The sequence below is a fragment of the Crocodylus porosus genome, unplaced genomic scaffold, assembly GCF_001723895.1.
Source record: "Crocodylus porosus isolate Cpor-Errol unplaced genomic scaffold, CroPor_comp1, whole genome shotgun sequence".
Classification (NCBI taxonomy): Eukaryota; Metazoa; Chordata; order Crocodylia; family Crocodylidae; genus Crocodylus; species Crocodylus porosus.
In genome coordinates, this window is record NW_017728925.1 from 15,999,491 (window position 1) to 16,019,598 (window position 20,108).

The window sequence follows — 20,108 nt, forward strand, 5'->3', positions numbered from 1 at the left end:
GGGGAGCCTGATTTCCAGAGGGGGTGTATAATAGGGATCAATGAAACTCTGAACTGATACAGCCAATGGTTAGTAAACAGCTTTGCTGTACCAGACCCAGGGCCCGTCACAGCCAGGACGCGTGACTCCATAACCAGGAACTTCGCATTGAGCGAGAGTCTGTCCCGACCTACCCCCGCACACTCCGCTGGCTCCAGAAAACGTGGCAGAAATGTGCAAACAGGGTAGACATGTGCAGCGTTTTCCTGATGGGGTAACTGCATGCTGCTCGCTTTCTTCTTGCCAAACCCAACCACATGACCGGTGCCAAGGGCCACGTCCTGACCTTGGATGTTCATCAGCAAAGTTAATCATCTGCTCTGGCACATCCAAAAACCAGCTCCATGGAAGATACCACATCAGACTCCAGGAGACGCATGCTGATCTCTTGAGCCACTTCCCACTCGGACAAATCTCCCATTGGCACCGGTGAGGTCCACTGAAGTCAGGCTGTCAAGACAATGTGAGTTCATTAAATGAATCATTCCTCCTTTCAGATTTCTCACTTCTCTGGAAATGCTGCTACCGAGTAAAGGAATTTGTGATGAATACATTGGAGAAACCCTGCATTTCTGGCCTTTCCAGAAGAGGTATCATCATACAATAGAGTACTTGTTACAGACTATTTGCTCAGGAAGGGGATGTGGTGAGGCAGGCCAGACACTCTTTATTATTCACTGCAAGTTTAAGAATAAAGTCAGTCCACGCTGGAATTTTATCTCCAAGCTTCTGTATCATGTTTAAAACTATGTATTAAAAACACTTGGCATTGCCCCTTTGATGTAATGTCACGATAATTTTTTCGGACATTAAAGTTATTTGAAACCTCATCGCATGAGACAGCGGCCACACGTTCCAGCCCCATCCTGCTATCTGTGAGAAGCCCATATTTTGCATGTGCATGCTCCCTGCCTGACACACAAGTCCACACACACATTTGCCTGGTAATCATGATATACAGACCCCCTCGCTTCATATAGACCCTTGGTTCCACTGAAGTCTGCGTTAGACCCCCGCTGTCATCAGTGAGAGCAGGAGTGAGTCCGTACGGGGTCTGGCCTCTCGCAGGAGCAAAGCACGGCCCTGCAAGCTCGGAGCCCGATCCCATGAGCACTTAGGCGTGTGAGTCACTTGCTTCCAAGGAGCTATTTGTGATGCTGAAAAAAACCTAACGAGGTCAAAGGGAGCCGACTTCAAGGGGCTTTGGGTCAGGCCCCAAGTGAGTCAAGATACTCTTGGGCAAGGTTACATGTTGGGAACCCCTTTGAATTTCCTGGGGTCTGACGGCTGATCCTCAACACCCTTGCTTCAGTACACCCCCATGCTGTGTGTTGCTGCTGCTGCAACATTACAGATCAAATCTGGGATCAAACTGGACTCGAACATGGGGTTCCAGAAAGCCTCGAGATCCACAAAACTATTTCCAAGGGTTTTTTAAAGTTTCAAATCAAACACATGCACGCACACGAATGACACTTGCCCTCCAGTGGTCACAGTCCGGCCTCTGTCACTTCAGTCTAGTTCATACGACCCAGAAAGTGAATCAGACTGGAAACAAATGTGAAACTCGCCATTGTGCAATCCAAAGCCGGGTGGGAAATGCAAATAGCAAATGGAGAAAAGGATATTAGATTTTTTTTTCATTTTTAATAATCCGAGCTGTTCTTAAGAGTGTAGATTGAATTTTTTTTTTTTAAATAGATGGATTTTAATCAGACAGTGTCCCTTTAATAACCAAAAGCTCCTTCCTAAGAGTTATAGGAACGAAATACTCTATCTTGGTTTTGACAGGTTCACAGTTCAGGAGAGATTTACATGTCTTCAGGCTTCATATAACATGCTGAGCTTTTACAAGTTAGGGTCCAGTGTGAGTTAAAAGGGCAACTCATGCAGCATTCTCTTTCTGAAGACCTTCCTAATGAGCCGAGCTGAGAGTGCTGATTTGCCAACAAATTTGCTATTTACTGTTCACCGGAGCATCGGTAGTGACAAATAAACAGAGGAAGGCAGCATTTCACCGAAAGCATTTTATGTACTGATTAAGACACTCCATTCAAGGAGAGCTCCTTGGGGTCCATGTGAAGGCTCAGCCGCAAAGTAGATATTGCTGCACTCAAGGGGCTGCTATTCTTGTCTCAGCACCATAAGCCAGGTTCGAATCAAAGCCTCAGCATTTAGCAATGCATTTCTGGAGCGTTGCTGCCCAGGCCGGTGGGACGCAGCTTGTCCCGAGGTTTCCATGCAGGTTCAATTTGTTTCAGCCTGGGGCTGGTATTGGCTTCTTATGAAAGCCTGTGCAACAGGAATGAAAGCAGAGGCTGGTTTTGACAATGGCCGTGACGATTTAAGGACCCATCGTGACATCGGAGCCAGGCCTGAGATGATTGCATCTTGGGACGGACTAGCTGACCTCTCAAGGTCACTTCCTGCTCTGGTTGCCACCATGGGCAAACGCGTGTCCTGCTTTGCAGAGCTTGCTCACCAGAGAGCTCAGGGAGGGATTTCTGTGCTGCTCTTCCCCCCCACGAACAAGAACAGGTGGGTGAAAGGGCCCTGGGATTATCAGCACCTGCCTCCAAAACATCGGGTACCAGCCGCTAGAAAGGGAAGTCGGGACCTGCAGAACGGCACAGGTTTTGCATGAAACCCTAGAGCCGTTGCAATGAAGGGCAGACGTCCCGGTGGCTTCACGGAGGCTGGGGTTTCAGCTTGTTCCTCTTTTAAACAAAACTGCTTGTTTCTGGAAAATGACCAACCCCATCGAAAACAATGCTTGCCGGGTCAGGTTACAGCGTGTGTACACACACACATATCCATCCGCCGGGCTTGGGATGGCACACAAAAAAAAGCAATATGGGGCCAAATCTGAAAGCCTCTTACCTCCTCTACCTCCTGTTTTAACTGGGCCCAACTTCAACTGCCCCCAGAGGTTATTTTCACATGGTGTGGAGGCATCCTGCTGATTTGTCAGGTGTGGGAGGCAGCCTTCCAGCCACTGCTTTCTCAAAGGGAAGGACAAGCGCACTAGAAACAATCCCCCAAAGAGGAAACTCGATCAGGAGACATCTAGAGCCACGATAATCTGCTGCACATATCTTGGGGCCTGCAGTGGGAAAAGCATCGTGCTATTCAGAGCGAAACGGGAGCGCAGAGGGCTGAATCTGGCCTTAGTGCAGGCAGGCGTAACTCTGGGGCGCAGCCCCAAGGCAGGCGTGGCTGAGCTCTTTGAGAAACGGCCCCGCCGCGGGGATGTGAGAAGCTGCTCCTCCGTGTTCCTGCCTGGCACGAGAGACTGGCATTGCAGAGGAGAGAGAAGGGAAATTGCAGGTCTCGTTCGCAGTTTGATATCGATGCATTTTTGACCTTGAGCATCTCTGCTGTCCCACAGAGCACATGATCTGGGGGAGAACAGAGGGGGATGGCACAGGACTGAAATGTTTATTCAGCATTTGCTGCAGAGAGGAATCTTGCTTCAATCTGCAGAGATGCCAATTGAATTTTGTTTTGTTCGGGTATTTTGGAGGCAAGCCAAATGCTGGCTGTTGGGAAGTCTTCCGCGGCTGCTGCCCGCTTGTTCCATACCAAGCATAACTCTGTATATATTTTTATCGGCAAATTCAGTCCCACGCATCTCGATGTACAAACAAGGGCTCCAGCTGCAGGGCTCTCCCCCCGAGGAAAGATTGCAAGGAACCGGTTCAGTTTTTTTCTAACCGCTTTGTCCTGAGTCCAATATTTCACATGCTGGCCTGCTAAGATATTTGGTTCTCGGTACTGGGAGGACAATGCACGCACTCAGCTGGAGCCTGGCATGCCAGACTGTTGATTTGGTGGGAAAAATAAAGGGGAATAAATTCAGGTCCATCAAACCCGCTCTTAAAAGCATTTGTTTGTCTTAAAAGGCCAAAGGGAAAGACCTGGCATGAATATATTTCTTCTTTTATGGGTCACCGATGTTGACAGTGAAGGGTTCATTCAGTTCCCGAAACAGGGAGCTATCAGGCTCGAGTCTCTTTTCCAAATATTAGTCCATTGACTTTAGCTCCTGCTGGAAGCCCCAATTCATGGAAATGGCTGTAGTCAGGAGAGCGCTAAAGTACATGTCTCCCTCTGTGTAGGTTTGAAGCACACACTCAAAGGTAAATGTCTTCAAGTGATTTCCTAAGAAGTCGTGCTTCGCTTTGAGCTCGTGCATCAGCGCTTTGCTGAATGAAGGCCGGATGCTCATAGGAGTGAGAAGAGACTCGGGTCCATTATCTCTGTATAACTGCTGCCACAATTGTCAGATCAGGGCTGAAGGAAAGGGAGACACCCCAGGAATGTCTGACTTATATATATATGGGCATTTGGGGGCTACCAGCCTTGACTGCATCAGGCAGTGAAATGTATTGAACACGACAGCTCTGGGCAGGGCAGAGTCGAGCGGCTGTGTTTCCTTGCTGACTCAGCCACCAGGACGAGGACTGAATGGATCCAAGCAGCCAGTCTGGCCTGCAGCTCCGGACGACAGCTCGTCGGCGTGCCAGCGTGCATGTATGGGTGGAAGACGCTGGTTTGGCAGCTGGAAAATCAGCACGTTCAAACAGCACTTCCGCATACTAAACAGGAAGAGAAAACAAATAAAGGTGGGGATTTTCTGTGGGGCGTGGGTGGTTAAAATCTCTTGGCCAGCAGTGATAATTGATGTCACCCCTGCTGATTAATTGATATCACCTCTGCCGAAATAGCCCGAAGAACCATGTGCTGTATTAATACCAACTGACTCCACCTGCATAGTGCTTTCTGCTGGAGGATTCTGACATGCTTCCCCCCCAAAATCCCTCTGCATTAATCTCCTAACATATCACAGGTGGGGTACATAATCTTACCTCCATTTTACATATGGGAAAACTGAGGCACAGGGATGACAGCTGCTTGTTGGTGGGTAAGTTGCCAGCTGGTAACTCTGGAGTCTTGGGTTTAGTTCCTGGATCTGTCAAAAACATTTTGGTGGGAAGGGAGGATCTTATTTCCTTTGTCCTGTTCATAATAAATAAGAGTCCCTAATTAAATACCTTGCCTACAGTCACACAAGGAGTCACTGGCGGAGCTAAGGAAGGAATCTGTCTCTTAGATGTGAGGCTTGTGCTTTAACTACAAGATGGGCTGGGTTGAGACCGAGTACGGAGATGTCCTGGGCAGGGAGAGACAAGTCCTACCTTTCCCCAGTCCACCATTTGCTCTCCTTCTGCATCCGCCCTTGCTTTCCTTTGTTTCTAATAAAAGCATCGGAAGTGACTATGGATGCCTTTTTAAATGTTCACGGTCACATTATCCATCAGATACATATTTACAATCATTCATTAAATTAGGATGTACGTTTCATTCTTCTTTCTTGGAATATTAATGCCTACTCCTGGCTGAAATGCCATATGAATATTCATTAAAAAATCAATCAATTCCTGTGCCAGGAATGATGTCATTTGAGCAATAACTTGAGCAGTAATCGAGCGTACTATGAAAAAGCGATGAATGCCATCAGATCTAATGTTTATTGAACTCCGTGCGGGTAAATCACAGTAGGGTTTTTGTCTGTGCTTTTCTGTGCATGAACCGGGCCTCTAATAACTCACTATTCATGGCTACAGTGTGCACATTCCACCCTTATTATGAGCGTGTAACGCTGTCGAGCTGCCAGGTGTTGAGGGCTCACTCGCCCACAATAAGCCGGACGGGGGATGGCCTGCAGAGCTTCCAAGGCCCACCTGACTGAAAACGAGCCCAACCACCGCATAAAAAAGAAAAAAAAGCAGTTGCTATTAGAGCGAGAGCAGAAAGCAGACTGCGCTTCCATGAAAATCAGTGGCCCAAGTCTCCTTTCAAGCTGATTTGTGATGGTATCATTCCATGGATTTCATCATGGTTGCTCTTAAATGTTGTCCGAGAAGAATCGAGTCCTGCCTCTTTCTTTGAGAGCTGTCTCCTGCCTCTCTTGGATGGTAGAACTGCTAGGTCCAATGCAGGCAACTGGGTCTTAAAGGGCTTTGCACCTGAACAGAAGACAACAACGCTTTTTGCTATTCCAGACATTACTGCAATGGAGCCATGGCTGGGACGCAGAAAGCACCCGATCCTCATCCCGCTGTCAGGATGCCTCGTTCTGCGGTGGCAAGATGCCAGTTCACCCCAGCAAGGCAATAAAGGCTCTGAATAATTAAGTGCATGTTCCTACTCCCTGGAGACCACTGAGAGTTGCTGGGAGCTTGAGGGCAGCAGAAGTAGACCCTAAAGCTGGAAACTTGATATCCTTTTTGCTGAAGGGTAATAGATCAACCTATTTTTAATTTTGTTGTTTAATAAAAAGGTGTTGCTTCCCTTAAGACAGTCATCACCCCAGCAGTTCAGCAAATCCAGACCTCTTCCTATCCACACAAAACCAACCAGGCAAACACAACAGGAAGAAATCTTCCGAGGGGAAAGAGTTTGCTTGATTTTAGCTGAATGTGACTTCTGATGTGACTCCAAGATCCAGTCTCTGTACCTGGACAGGGCTAGCTGTTCCTTGACAAATTAATGCAGCATTTTTGGGTTTTTTTCATGACCTCGGATACTACAGTAATGGGAACAGTAGCAAAGCCAACCTAATCCGAAGGGAAGGCTGTCAGTATTGTTTCATACAATAATGGAGAATTGAGTGGTTTTGTGATCAGTCTGATAGGATCCAAAACTCCTCCCTCTAAACTTCTTATAGATTAATTGTCCCTTCTGTGCGCCTGTATTGGCTTCTTTGGAATAGTATTTAGACATTTCTAATCTGATGTCATAATTGCTCAAACGAAGCCTGCTGCTACTAACAACAGCCTTTTATATCTTTGGAGCATTGTACAAAAATTAAGTCATTCTTGCAACAGTCCGTTAAGGCCCTCTGATCTATCTTCCAGATAGGGAAACTGAGGCAGGGAGGCTTACTTACTTTCCCAAAGCTAGTAGCAAGGAAGTGGCAGAGAGGAGATTAAAACCTCAAGACTTCTTGGCTCCCAGACCTGCTTTGAGTCCTGAGGTCATGCTGTCTTTCTGTGTGCAATGCATAGAGAGCATTGCTCCCGTGCACTTGGTATATCACAACCTTCGACAACTAGGACACTGAAGCAAGAAGCCACAAGTCAGTGGCTCTGGAGCCCAAGGAGTTGGATGAAAGGACCAGCAGAAAAATGACTGACTCGTCTTATTTTTCCGAATACTTGAGGGTCTGTGTCACTTCTTAATGTTGTTTAAATGCGGCTTTTTATCTAACGCTGTTGTTTCTGTGAGTACAGATAGAACAGCAACACGAATTGATTGTACTGTATGTTTTTTTAAGCTGAACAATGTAACCCTGTCAGTTTTCTCAGCGATCTCAGTGCATAAAAGCCTACTTAATGAAGATGATTGTCTTTGTTAATGCTTCCGAGCACAGCAGCAAAGCACTGCAGCAGCAAGAACCGGCCCTGCAGAACAACCTGTATCATTATGCAAATGCCGGGAAGGCGCACCACAAATGTATTGCCACTGATCCTTGCTCTGCGCTAGTTGTCTGGCTACTGAAATGCAGGGATTTGCCCTGATCCTGTGATCTACTGCTACTGAGCACCCTCCCCATGAAGTCAGGGAGAATAACAGGTGCTTAGTGTGCTGGGGAGGCCTTCTTTACATCAGTCCCTGACACGTTGCAGGTACTTACGAACCAGGGGGGAACGACTAAACAAATCTTTCTCTTATGTGATCCTGCACATATTGTTTAGATTAGGTCATCCTCAGCAAAACTGATTAAGCTGGACAAAAGCTTGCTGTTTGTTGAATTTTCTCCATTATGTTGCATTCTGGTGTTAGCATTGCTCCAAGGACAGGTCTTCCTCTGGGATGAGAGAAAGTAAACGCAGAAGTGAAAGAGTTAACTGAATGATTTAAGTGACATGTGAAGAGGGAATATGGAGGGAGGACATGGCTGCTGGCTATTCACTTTTCCTTTTCTAAGGGCACTATCAGGTTTGTTCAGGATAAAGAAGGAGGTACCTTTTGCAGTCAGAAGTCACTGAGGCATATATCACAACCTATCTCAGCTCTTCAGATATTGTTCAAAGATCCTTGTACCAGCTCCAGATGAAAACACATCCCACCTCCCCACTCCAGGAGAAAAGGTTAAGGAAAAAGCAGGATTCTTAGTCTTTTAATACTCATGCCTCTATGGGAATTGCTCAGTCCCATCTCCTTTACACTGCCAATTTTAGCCAAATTGACCCATTTCCAGTGGCCAATATCATTTTTTCATGATAACCTTCTGTAGCAAGAGGTCCCTGGCCTGTTTCCTGGTCAGCAGTGAAGAGGAAGGGGCAGCCTGGCCAGAACATCAATAGACCAGCACCAAAGAGCAAATGCCGGAGTGCCGCACCAAAGGGTGCCAGGGGGTGCTTCATACCTAGGCTTGGCAGAATTAGATTTTATTTTTTTTAAATAATTTCAATGGATAATATCAATGTTTACTTTTTAGCATTTTTTATTTTTATCAGTTTAAATTGTCAGGATTGCATGAAATGATGGGGGGGGCAGACAATTGATTTATGAGAGTATGCTATTATCATAGCGTAGTTTAACCACCCACTGCGACAAACGTAACTACTGTAGGACTGCCACCAGCTGAGCAGCAGAGCTGCCATCAGTTCCAGCTCTGCTCCTTCATCTGCTTTGCCACCTCCTCTTCTTTTGTTCCCAGTCCCCTGGGGTTTCTGGGAGTTGCAGCCCAAGCTACAGCCGATGCAGTTCTGTTGGCACGTGCTCCATCACCTAGCATTTTTCTTCTGTCCCCTTTGTATAAATGTTGATCATTAACAATGGAAATGTTTTTCGTTGGTCGGTGGGTGTGAGTTGAAATCGACGTTCATCAGTGTTTACAGATAAAAATCGAATCCTGCCATGCCTAGTCAGACCTGAGCTAGCGTTGGCCCAGGGCACAGACAGAGCTGTACTGCTCAAGGCATCTTCTTTGAAAAGAGACATAATGCTGACCACAAGGAAAGCCTTGACACTTTTTTGCAAAACGGGAGTGCTACCCTTCTGTAAACGTTACGACAAATTCAGGCCTGGCATAAATGGAAGGAATTCAAATGGAGTTGCATCTGCTTACACCAGGGCTGAGTCCGAATAAGGCTCATAGCAGTAGGAATATTTCTTTATCTGTTCTACAGATGGGTAAACTGAAGAACAGGTTAGAGACTTACTAAAGGTCAAACAGGGAATTGGTGGGATGGAGATGAAAAGAAAGTAGATATCCTGACACCCCATCATGATTCTGTACACTACACAATCAGTCTCGCTGCAATTCTGACAGCGCCCCCTTCATTTACTATGAGAGCTAGTCTTGCTTGTTTTAGCTCTTCGGTGAGCTGTTTTTTTTTTCCTGCAGTTACCCTGGAACTGAAACAATCAAACGGTGTATCGTTATTCTGAGAGAGCGGTTTGCTGCATCAGGCAGTTGACGGAAGTTTGAACAAAAATGTTCTTTTAATGCAAGTCAGTAAAATAAAAGGAAACATGGGGACTGATTCTTTCAGTTTTTCATTTACATGATATGGTGGGGGAAATGAAAGCTCAGTCATTTGAGTCATGACATTGGAGGCATTTCATGAACAGCACTTAGGCATTAGGTATTGGCATTAAGCATTGCTTTCACCGGACTGAAATATCAAGGTAAATGGCAACTGAAGCACAAATGCAGTGAAAGAAATTCAGGTATAGTTGTTCACACACAGATGCACTTAAAGATGCACACGTGCATTCAGTCTCTCCCTCCCTCTCTTTCTTACACCTCGCCCCCCCAATTTCTTAAAATCAGGAGAGCTTTCTAAATCCGAGACCTGCGTTAGAACTTATTGAAAGAATTGATGCCTGCAGTTGAAGAGGCTCCAGCTATGGAGAGGATCTTATTTGAATGGCTAGTTTCAAAAGAGTACAATGAGAGCACTGTGTAGAAGTACTGGATGTGGAATCTGAAATGGGAAAAGGGATATATATTGTTCTAAAACTTTGTGGGTAGCTTAGAGCTTTCTAGCTAATTGCCTCTCTAAAGCTGACCTGAGCTTTTTGAAATACGGCCCCTTAACTGTGCTTCTCTGCATTTAAGTCTTAGGTGATAAAGGGCTGAAAAGAATCAAGAGGAAGAGACTGAACTCTACCCATAAAGTGCTTTCTTTGGGGGCCTTGCAAAACACCGCAGAGCTATTGCTGAGAGCAGGAAAGAATTTGGAAAAGTGATGGCTTGTGAAGGGTTCTCAGTGTATCTGGAGAACCAGAAAAACCCAGAGACAAAGAAACAAAGGTTTGACAGGTGGCTTGATCTATGCGCAGGTATTTACATAGATAAAACAGATCTGATGGCGAGGATTTTTCAGACTTGCAGAGAAATCTGTAACAAGGTCCAATGACTGAAGTTGAAGTTAGACAAACTTAGCTTTGAAATAAGACATCCTTTGCTAGCGGGGAAGGTAATTAAGCTTTGGGTCAACTTACCACGGGTTACAGTGTACTCCCTATCACCTGGAGTCCATACAACAGGATAAAATATCTTTAAAAAAATCCATCTTTTAATGCAGATTTGGAGAAAATTCTATAATAGAAGGTCAGATTAGATGATTATTAAGGTTCCTACTAGCTTGACAGTCCATGAAATGCTGTGATTTATCAAATCTAGTTGCAGCAATGTGAATTACTGTAAGCAAACGGAAAATACTTCCCTAGGGTTGTTGTTTTAATGCTGTTTCAAATCTGTATCGAATTATGTCATAAATAACTTTTTTTCAGCTGCCAACATGACATGACATTCTTTTTGTGAGCTCAGTGGAGCCAGCCAAATTAACTCCACACCCCATCTCACGGGAGAAAGAGCATAGAAAGAAATGATACCTTGCACTTCGATAGCAGTTCTCATCCAAGAATCCCAAAGCAATTTGCAAATATTAATTAGCTAGATTTACACACAAAGTTATATCAGTTTAGTGAAAAAAAGTGCAAGCCCCTGTGTGGAGACTCTTATTTCAGTTTATTTTTAAACCTACTCATAATGGTCTTAACCTAAACTAAAACAAGCTCAGTTTAAACCAAAATAAGTGCAACCAAGGAATCTTGTGCACCTCTTTAACTCAATGGCAACTTAAATTAAACCAGTGAAACTTCATCTAGACATGCCTGTGCTTCTCACACCATTGTAGGGACTTGACTTATTAATATTTAATGAGCTATTACTTATAAATGTTAGTGGGTATTAATTACCAGGCCAAATTCTGCCACTTTTCATATTGAGTAGTGTCTTACTCCGCAAGTAAATTCATTGCAATAAATGGCAGGTTGTTTTTTTCTGGAGGAAAGCATTCCTTGGTAAAGAGGAATGACAGAAGGTAGCTTCATTTTCAAATTAAGGCAAATTAGCTGGGCCAGAAGAGGGCTGGTTTAGCCCCAAACTTTCAGCTTGGACAGATGATGGGACAGCGACAGAAGGAAAAAGTAACTAACAAAAACATTGATCCACGACAACACATGCAACCTTGTATGAGAAGAATTTCCCTGGTATTCTGAGATATGCTGGCAGAGGAAATACTTCAGGCATTTGTCCCAACATTTCCAATGGTTTTCACTTTTGAGTTCCTCCTCAAGAATGATTTGTACTAGAGAAGGTACAGCATATAGTCCGTTTAATGTCCCACCATGGCTGATTGCTTCTGACAATAGCAATTACTAATGTTACAAGTCCTTTGAAAGGCCAGTTATCTCCAGAGGTCGTGGTCTGGTTCAAAGAACTAGACACTATCATAATGCCAACTCTGAATCTTGGACCTCCCAGGAGAATTCTCCAAGGCGGACACACAAACATTTCTGGACTAGAATTAGACCCTTGTGACCCAAGCAAGATTTACTGCAGCAGGGTTAAAGCTTTCCCAGTGAAATGCATGCCAGGAAGACTCTCTAATGGGAGGAGGAGGAGATTCTAGAGTGAGAAGTGAAATGAAAATACCACAAAAGGGTTGGGCAGGGGAGAGGCCAAGAACTGCTGATATGGATGCTCAGATCTGACCATGATGCTAACTGTGACTTAGTTTGGCCTCATGAGATCATACAGGGGCACCTTGGAACAGGCATTTGGATCTCTGTGTTGGAAAAGCATGCTAGCAGCCCAGGGCATTATTGTCAGGATTAAAAGATGTGGTCTTTGCTCAGGATTTGAAATCCATGGATGCCGCTCGTCCCTCCTGAACAGATTCCTTGAGCCTTCCATATAAATAGGCAGCAGAGTCTCCAGTCCTTCCTCTGCTCGCAGGTATTGTTGGCACTTTGAAGGCCACTGACCACCACCCATATGTTTGCTCACACAGCTCACTTCGGGTCACATTACTTTCTCATGCCTTGCTCTGACCTGGAGAGAACCACTGTTAGGAGGGCAAGACTACTCATGGTCTGCGACAGACGTCGCATAAACCAGTTCGAGCCATATCAGTTAAACCTGGCTGAATGTAGTATCAGACTTATCTCAGACCAGTTTCAGCCATTTTCAAGCACCTAACATCTGTTCCGTTACAGGTTTAAATCAATGTCTGATCACTTAAACCAGTTTATATGTAAAGTCCGTCCCTAGCCTATGTGATTCACTGGCACACCAGCTTCTGCAGAAATGGCCTGTAAGGGTGCCAGTTACTCCTCTGCCAAGTGCTAGCCTGTGGACAAATGTTTGCCAGACCTCAGCGGAGCCAACAGCACTGAGCCCATTAGGGTTTTTAACACTGTCTTTCAAGCAGTCATCAGATGGGAAGCAGCTTTTCCTGGTGAAAAATACAGGCTGAATCTGAACCTGCAGTCCTGCAAATAGGACGCTGACTGCAACAACTCCCTCATATCATAAGGGAGCTTGTTTTTTAAGGAAGATCTAGTCTTGCAAGTAAAAAAGAGACACCCAGCCAAGCTGCTGATCCAGGCTGAGGTCACTAAAACCTTTGCTCTGATATGACAGAAGGGAAAAAGCAAACATTTTTGCTGTATGTCAAGAAGGGGGCGAACACAAGGGTTTCTGGAAAATAGTGGGTTGAGTCATTTGCTGCGCCTCACGATGATGCGCCGATCCTAATGAACTTTATATGCCCATAACGTAGATGAGATGTCCTCTCCACTTCCATACGAATACCAATTATGCTGCAGCATTAGTTAAATGTACCGTCAAGATCAAGGTTTCTCTTAGCGGCCAGTCTTGTTCTCCTTGCCAGACTGCATTCCAGGCCACAGCTCAGTACAAACACGGGTGTGTGGAGCCAATATATCAACTACCTCCAGCAAGGAGTTAAGAGACTCCTAAGTAAAGAATTTGTCTTAATTTGGCAACTTATCTGTTTTGAAAATTCCTCAAGGACTCGCTTATGAAGAATTAAATTATTTTAACAAGAGAGCTCCCCAACCCACTATTTCCTACAGCGTTCTCTTCCTCAGCTACTTTTGTAGCCTGGAGCCATCCTGCTCTGGTCACACTACATTTCCCACAATTGCACAGTTGGTAGAGAACAGAACAGTACTGATATGCTGTGTGACTGGGTAACAGATGAAAGATACTGCTGTGACCGCTTATCCTGTGATATAAGGACTGAGCAGAACTTACAGGTTTCTTTTACAAACCAGTGTGCACGAAACTATACTTTAATGTACTTCCTTTGGTCCGAGGGATCCCAGCGGGACACTTGCCTGGAGAACATCATTTTCTTACCATGGAATGCCTGGGTGTTGGAAATTTGGTACCTATGTTTTTGGGGGCCCTAATGTAAAAATGTGCTCTCCATTCAACCTGCCTGTTCTTTTAAAATGCTTCTAGTGACAGTGCTCCAGCATTTCCCCCCCACTTGAAAGTCTTTCCACTGTCTCTTCAACCTTGCCTCTGGCTTGTAGCATTTGATGTGCAGGGTGATGGTCCTGCTCAGACCAACCAAGCTACACTAGGTTGGTGGTAGCCCTTAAATAGATGTCCTTGAGTGCTGGAGAGAGACCCATCCTTTATTCTTGTGCTTTAAATAACGAAGGGCAATCACTATTTTTGGTATGGAAACACAAGTGAACTAAAGCTCCAGATCTGATCCATGCGCCCAGAATTGCACCCAGGCATAAACTTCAGAACTGGCCCCCACATACTGTATGATGCACTGAAACAAATCCCAGCTCTAAATAATGTGAGGCTTGGGAGCATTCAGATTCACACCTTGCCCTTCGGGCTGAGTCTGTCTCTCTTTCTGAATTCATAGCGTACTTCATATTGCTTAGAAATGTCCCTTGTGCGTACTCAACGCTCCAAGCTAATCCCTGGTGAAACTGTATTATAATCAACGGAGTTACACCAGGGATGAACCTGGCCTGAGAAGCCAATAGAATTAAAAATACCTGTTTGCTGTGAGCAGCAACAGTACTGAGAATTTAATCTACTCCTATTTTTTATGTGCTTTCTCTTTGCTTTTTTACAGGCTACATCATCTTTCCAGACTGCTGTCAAACATAGTACGTCTTTTATCAGACACCTTCAAATTCCTTTTAAAAATAAAACTGGAAAGCAAGACATAAAACATGTCTTAACCATGTTAACGTCTTTGGGAGTGGTGATAAGTTTGGGACTGGTGAGGAAGGAAAAAAGACTTTTCCTAGTGTTTTACACTGAGTTGCTGACATTTTGCTCAGAAGCTGGACCCACCAAGAGTTAACAGTGGATTTCATAACACTGGAGAACTATTTCATTTGCTTCACTAAACTACTGTTCAGATGATAAAAGTTAGCTTTTCCATTGCAAGAATGTAAATGTTGGGTACTTTATCAAATGATTCCTTCAGCCCTCAAGCTGTTCTTCAATTTGAAATGCTAGATTAAAAAAAAAAGCAAGCAAGAAAGAGAAAGAAAGAAAATATTTTTCTTTAGCCCAGGAACACTTTGCAGACATTACTGCAAATGTTGCCTATTTTGTTTCCTCTAGTCTCTGAACCAATCTTTTGCATTAAATTCAGCACAGTAGTAAATAAACATGTTTTTTTTTCCCAGCCCTGGAGCCATTCTGGAACATCAAATGGTACTTAGGAAATGTTTCTTTCTCCATGGTAAGGCATTTTAAAACTGCACATGATGGAGAGAAAGTGAGGATGGTCTTTTGGTTGAAGCACTGGGATAGGGGCTGGAGTAAGGAAAGATGGCTTTCTTCCCCAGACAACTCACCTCCCTAGGTCCTTGAGTGAATCATGCAGGGCAAAATTTTCAAATGTGTGGCCCTCTCCACTGGAATGTATTTTCAAAATTGCTCAGGCCCACTGAAGTTCCTAAATAAGAATTAAATTGTCAGGCATGCTCAACACCTCACAGCTCCCTTTGGGATACTGGGAGACAGGTGCGGGAAGCTGTTCAGCAGAAGGTGTTGCTGAGGTCTTTCGAAAACCCGGTCACTTATTTTGGGGAACACAGTCACTTACATGTGGTGATTTTGGTGCCCCGGTAGGAGTTTCAGCTGTTCTGAAAATCTGGCTGCCAGGACCCAAGCATCAGGGTTGTCTTAAGTCAACATCAGCTGCGAGTAATTCAGCGCCTCTAAAAGCCGGATCTTTCTTAACTCTATGGCAAAACCTTCTCACCGCCTCTGCAGCCCAGTGGCCCCCACCCCCCCAGGCAACAGACGACCTCTACTTCTGCTTCTACTACGGGCACCCAGGCTATATTCAAGAATCTGATGCATGGGGCCCACACCTTTAGGGCCTGGAGTACAAATCAGGGATTTTTAAGTGACCCTCTCGGCACACAGGACTTAGGGAACCATTGAAATCTAGGCTTCCCTGCAGCCTCCCCAGCTCACCCTGCCCTCTCTGGGCAGAAAAGTGAGTGTGGAAGCCTCAAAAATTCATCTCCTTGAACTTTTCCTTGCACCAGGCTCTGCTTTTCTGCCTAGGTAGAAAGCAGAGGCATTAGACATCAGTGACTTTCTTTCCTCAGCTGTAAAATGGGGATATCATCACTTCCACAGGGTGCTGTGCAGTTACATGAATTCACATTTGTAAATCACAGTAAGGCCTTGAATGGGAAGTGTTAGGGAAGGGAAAAAATACCACCAGTTAGAGGCAGTGCACAGCAGGCACATTCCAGTGGCCCTATCTCAGAATAAGATTCTGGGACACACTTCCCTTGCACCGTGGATTTTTGACTATTTTATCTTGCGTGTCAAAGAAAGTATGTTTGACCGGACTTGACACTGATTTTTAAAATGCCAAGTGTTAATGAAATTCCTTAGCGCTGAGCAGTTCTACAGCATCTAATCTTAATTTTAAAAAAATAGTTTTCTCCAGATTTTACAGCAGCTTCAAACCTGCAAAAGGCTTGAGAGAGAAAGAGAAACCGCCAGGTGTAAAGCTTTACCATGATTTCATATGCAAAAGGCGGGACTGGAGAGACACTGGGAGGAGCAGGGGCTTCTGCTTTGAAGGGGACTCATTAATTTCTTTGGAACTCTTAAACCTTAGGGCCAAAACTTGCTCCCTTTACTCTCACAGCTGGGCTTATTGACTTTACTTCGTTTCAGTTTGAGTAAACTAGGGAAGCAAACCTAGACTTTTTTTAAAATCTGGAGTGAAATCCTGGGTCTATTGAAGTCAATGGCAAAATGCCCATCGACTTAAATAGGGCTGGGATTTCAGACATAATTCTTAACTTGGGTCTCTCTCACAACTCTTTGGTGAGAAATTGCATCCATCGGAGTTGCTACACAGATTGACATATTTATTGTTTGCATGTTTAAAAGCAGTCTGGTGCCATAGAGAATTTTGCTTACGTTCATAATACTTAAAAGATTCTTCCAGCTGAGAAAAATGTTACAGAAAGCTGAAGAAAAGTTACAACTGACTTGTAAGATTAGCAGGGCAGGTCTACTTGCGCAATTAAAGTGCAGCAATTATTGCTCTCGAGGATTGTGTCTGAATGTGCACCCAGGATCGCAGCATGTTGAGCCAGGTCAGAGCAGCTCCAGCCAGCAGGGTGTCAGGGGAGTCAGCCTGTCAGCCTGGGGCTGCTCTGACCCAGCTCGATGTAGTGCAGAGGGGCTGGTCAGGGCACAAGGGTGCTTCAGCACCAAGCTAGCCAGCAAGCAGCCCACACATTGAAGCACCCTCGTGCCCCAGCCAGACAGGTCAGTGCCTACACGTGCATTGCTGTGCACTAAAGAATTCTGCAGTAGGATAGTACTTGTAGGCTCTGAGAGGTTTACTGCAGAGCTAATTAGTCAGCTCTGCCTTAAATGTGTAGACACGCCCGCAGAATCCTATCTCAGGTGGCTTGTTTCATTGGACTCAATTCTATATTGATTTCTGTCATGTGCAAACCAATGAATTAAAACTAACTGTCTTCTCATTGTCCACCTATATGTCTACACAGATTGAGTACGACATGGAGGCATCCTCCCTGAGCCTCACAAAACCATGGTTTAAAACTTTATAGGCAGTATGTCCCTGTAAGGCTGGGTCAATGGGAAAGTTTTAATGGTAGTGGAAGCCCATGATTCAAAATGGGTCTTTTCCCTGTATTAAACTTGTTTCCACTGAACAGCACTTTTTGCATTTACAGAGAGCGTGTTTTAAATCACATATACCTCTGTCTTTTCACTCTATCAACTTTAAGGTTTTAAATCTTTGAAATGGCTTTGGAGTTATTTCACAGCATGATTTAGTGTTACTTACCATCATCTAGCAGAGAGCAAACTTTTACTCACATGAGTAAGCCCTACTGACGCAAGTCAAATGAACTGATCATATCCCTGTGTCTGCAAAGCTTGTGCAGAAAAGTTGTTCCCTCTCAAGTGTATGCAGCTAAATATATTGAATTTTTTTTGCAAAATTGGGGCTTAAGTTAGCACGTTTGCAGGACTGGCTCTCGTGAACAGGGAATAAAAACAAGTAGTAGGTGGTAATCTCAATTTAAAGATAAAAATAAGATTGATAAGGTGCTGAAAATTACATCAGCAGCAGTGGCCCAGGGGTATAACTAAATAAGGTAGCCTTGGGAATGGTAGCCAGGTGCTAATTCTGATTTCATAATTCTTAGTCAAAGATCTAAAACCGAAACAGGTCCAGGTATGGATTACGGCTCCTTTTCGTAACACCATCTTGGAGCTAAATCCTGCTGAATTTACTCACTGGAGTGACGGAATGAATATATTTCAATAGCATTGGGAAAGTGAATTCATTTGGCCCTCTCTTGTTACAATTTCTGATTTATATTGCAGTAGTGCCCAGAGTGCCTGACACAGTGTTAGGTGCTGCACAAATACAGAACAGGAAGACTACAGCCCCATAGTGCTTACAGTCAAAAGTGTAAGGCAGCAGGTGACAGACTATTATAGACAACCCAACAGATAGGGGCAAGGACACAAAGAAACAACCCATTGCTTTGATTACACTCGTAGGAATCTCTATCATTCAGATTTTTTTGTTTAAAGTCTGATAATAAAACTAGGAGTTACACAGAGAATGATGTCTTAACTAGTATAAAAAGGAGATGGTGTGGGAGGGGAGTTGGTAAAGTTTGTAATTTTATCTTATTTTTCAAACCATAATTGAGTTCTGAAAACCAGCTCCATCTGACCAACATAATTAAGTAAAGGAAATAAGTTTTTAAAATATAAAAATGTTCACATTCCTTTGGTGAGTCTTCTAGTTCTTCCTAGAAATGAATAGTTTGAATGAAACAACTTCTTTTTGAGAGAAAGGGATGGGCAACCGAGAATCCAAAAATCCTGTGATGTAGCTGTCAGCATAATTTTACACTTGTTTCAGATGAAAAGTTCCTGGAGTATTTTAAATTGAAAATAAGAAAAGAAAAGAGAAAAGATTTAGGCCTTGATCCTGTACATACTTAGACAGATATTGAATCATATGTCAATGGAGGTAATGGAGCTCCTCCAGTCCTTAAAGTTAAGCATGTGCTCAAGAGTTTGGAGAACTGGGATCCTAACCAGGGGATTATTATTATTATTATCTGTATTCCATAGTACCTAGGTGCATAGTCATGCACTTGGACCTAAAAGGTGACCAAAATTAAGCACACAAGCCTCAGAGCTCCAGAGATGTATTAGCAGTGAAACTTTGACAGATGCTCTTAAGTTTCACAGCATCAGCCATGAAATCCACAGAATTTAGTCAGTTTTGGGCCTATATATCTGCATAATCTGTGAATGCTGTCCCCCACCAGACCCCTGCCTGCCACAGATCTAGGTCCCAAATGTCAAATTCTGGATGAACTTCCGCTTCAGTGAACCCTCTGGGGCCCCAGGATCCAGCCCTGAAATTAGGGACTATCCTGAAAACCCCTGGAGGTTCGGTCACTTGCCCAGCCCCTCGGGGTCAGGGCAACGGCCTACAAACAGAACAAAAAGCATCTGCATGTCAGCATGAAAAATTCTGAGCAAACCTCCAAGCGGGGGCTCCCAGCATTGTTTTGGGTGCTTACAATAAAACCAAACCCTGCATCCTCATCCGGCAAACAGCCTCACTTAAGAGGGACACCAGCGATGCGCAGAGGCAGGATTGGTCTGGAGTCAGGGCAAGGGGGACACCTCTAGACCTAGGACAAAAGTTCAATAAACCGATTTAATCTAAAGTGAAGTCTGATACTACGTCCATCCAGATTTATCTTAAACTGGTTTTGGTCATTTTGAAAGCAGCTTATGTGCACTGAATTTCTGTTGTGTTACAGATTTGGACCAGTTCCCAACCACTTATATGGGTTTGTGTCATTTCTGTCCCCAGCCATAGAGCCTAACTCCTTCACGGGTATGTGTGGTAGCTGCGTGGGTCTAAGGACATCGGCAGACAAGGTTCTTTGGATAGATCTGATATCTTTTATTAGACCAACTCAAAATTTGAGTTGACCAAAGATATCTTTTATATCTAATAAAAGATCTCAGATTAGGGTAAATCTGATACCTTTTATTAAACCAAAATTCGAGTCGATCTAATAAAAGAGATCAGATTGACCCAAAGAACCGTGTTTGCCTAACTCCTTCAAAAAGAAATGCAAAA

General features: G+C 44.3%; 1 long non-coding RNA gene across 1 annotated transcript; it reads left to right on the forward strand.

The window, feature by feature from the left end:
* The first annotated feature begins 2,341 nt into the window (after positions 1 to 2,341).
* Positions 2,342 to 7,441, forward strand: LOC109314024. The gene is made up of 2 exons (XR_002102199.1): positions 2,342 to 2,577; positions 6,105 to 7,441. It is a non-coding gene; the product is annotated as an uncharacterized LOC109314024 (long non-coding RNA).
* The last annotated feature ends 12,667 nt before the right edge of the window (positions 7,442 to 20,108 follow it).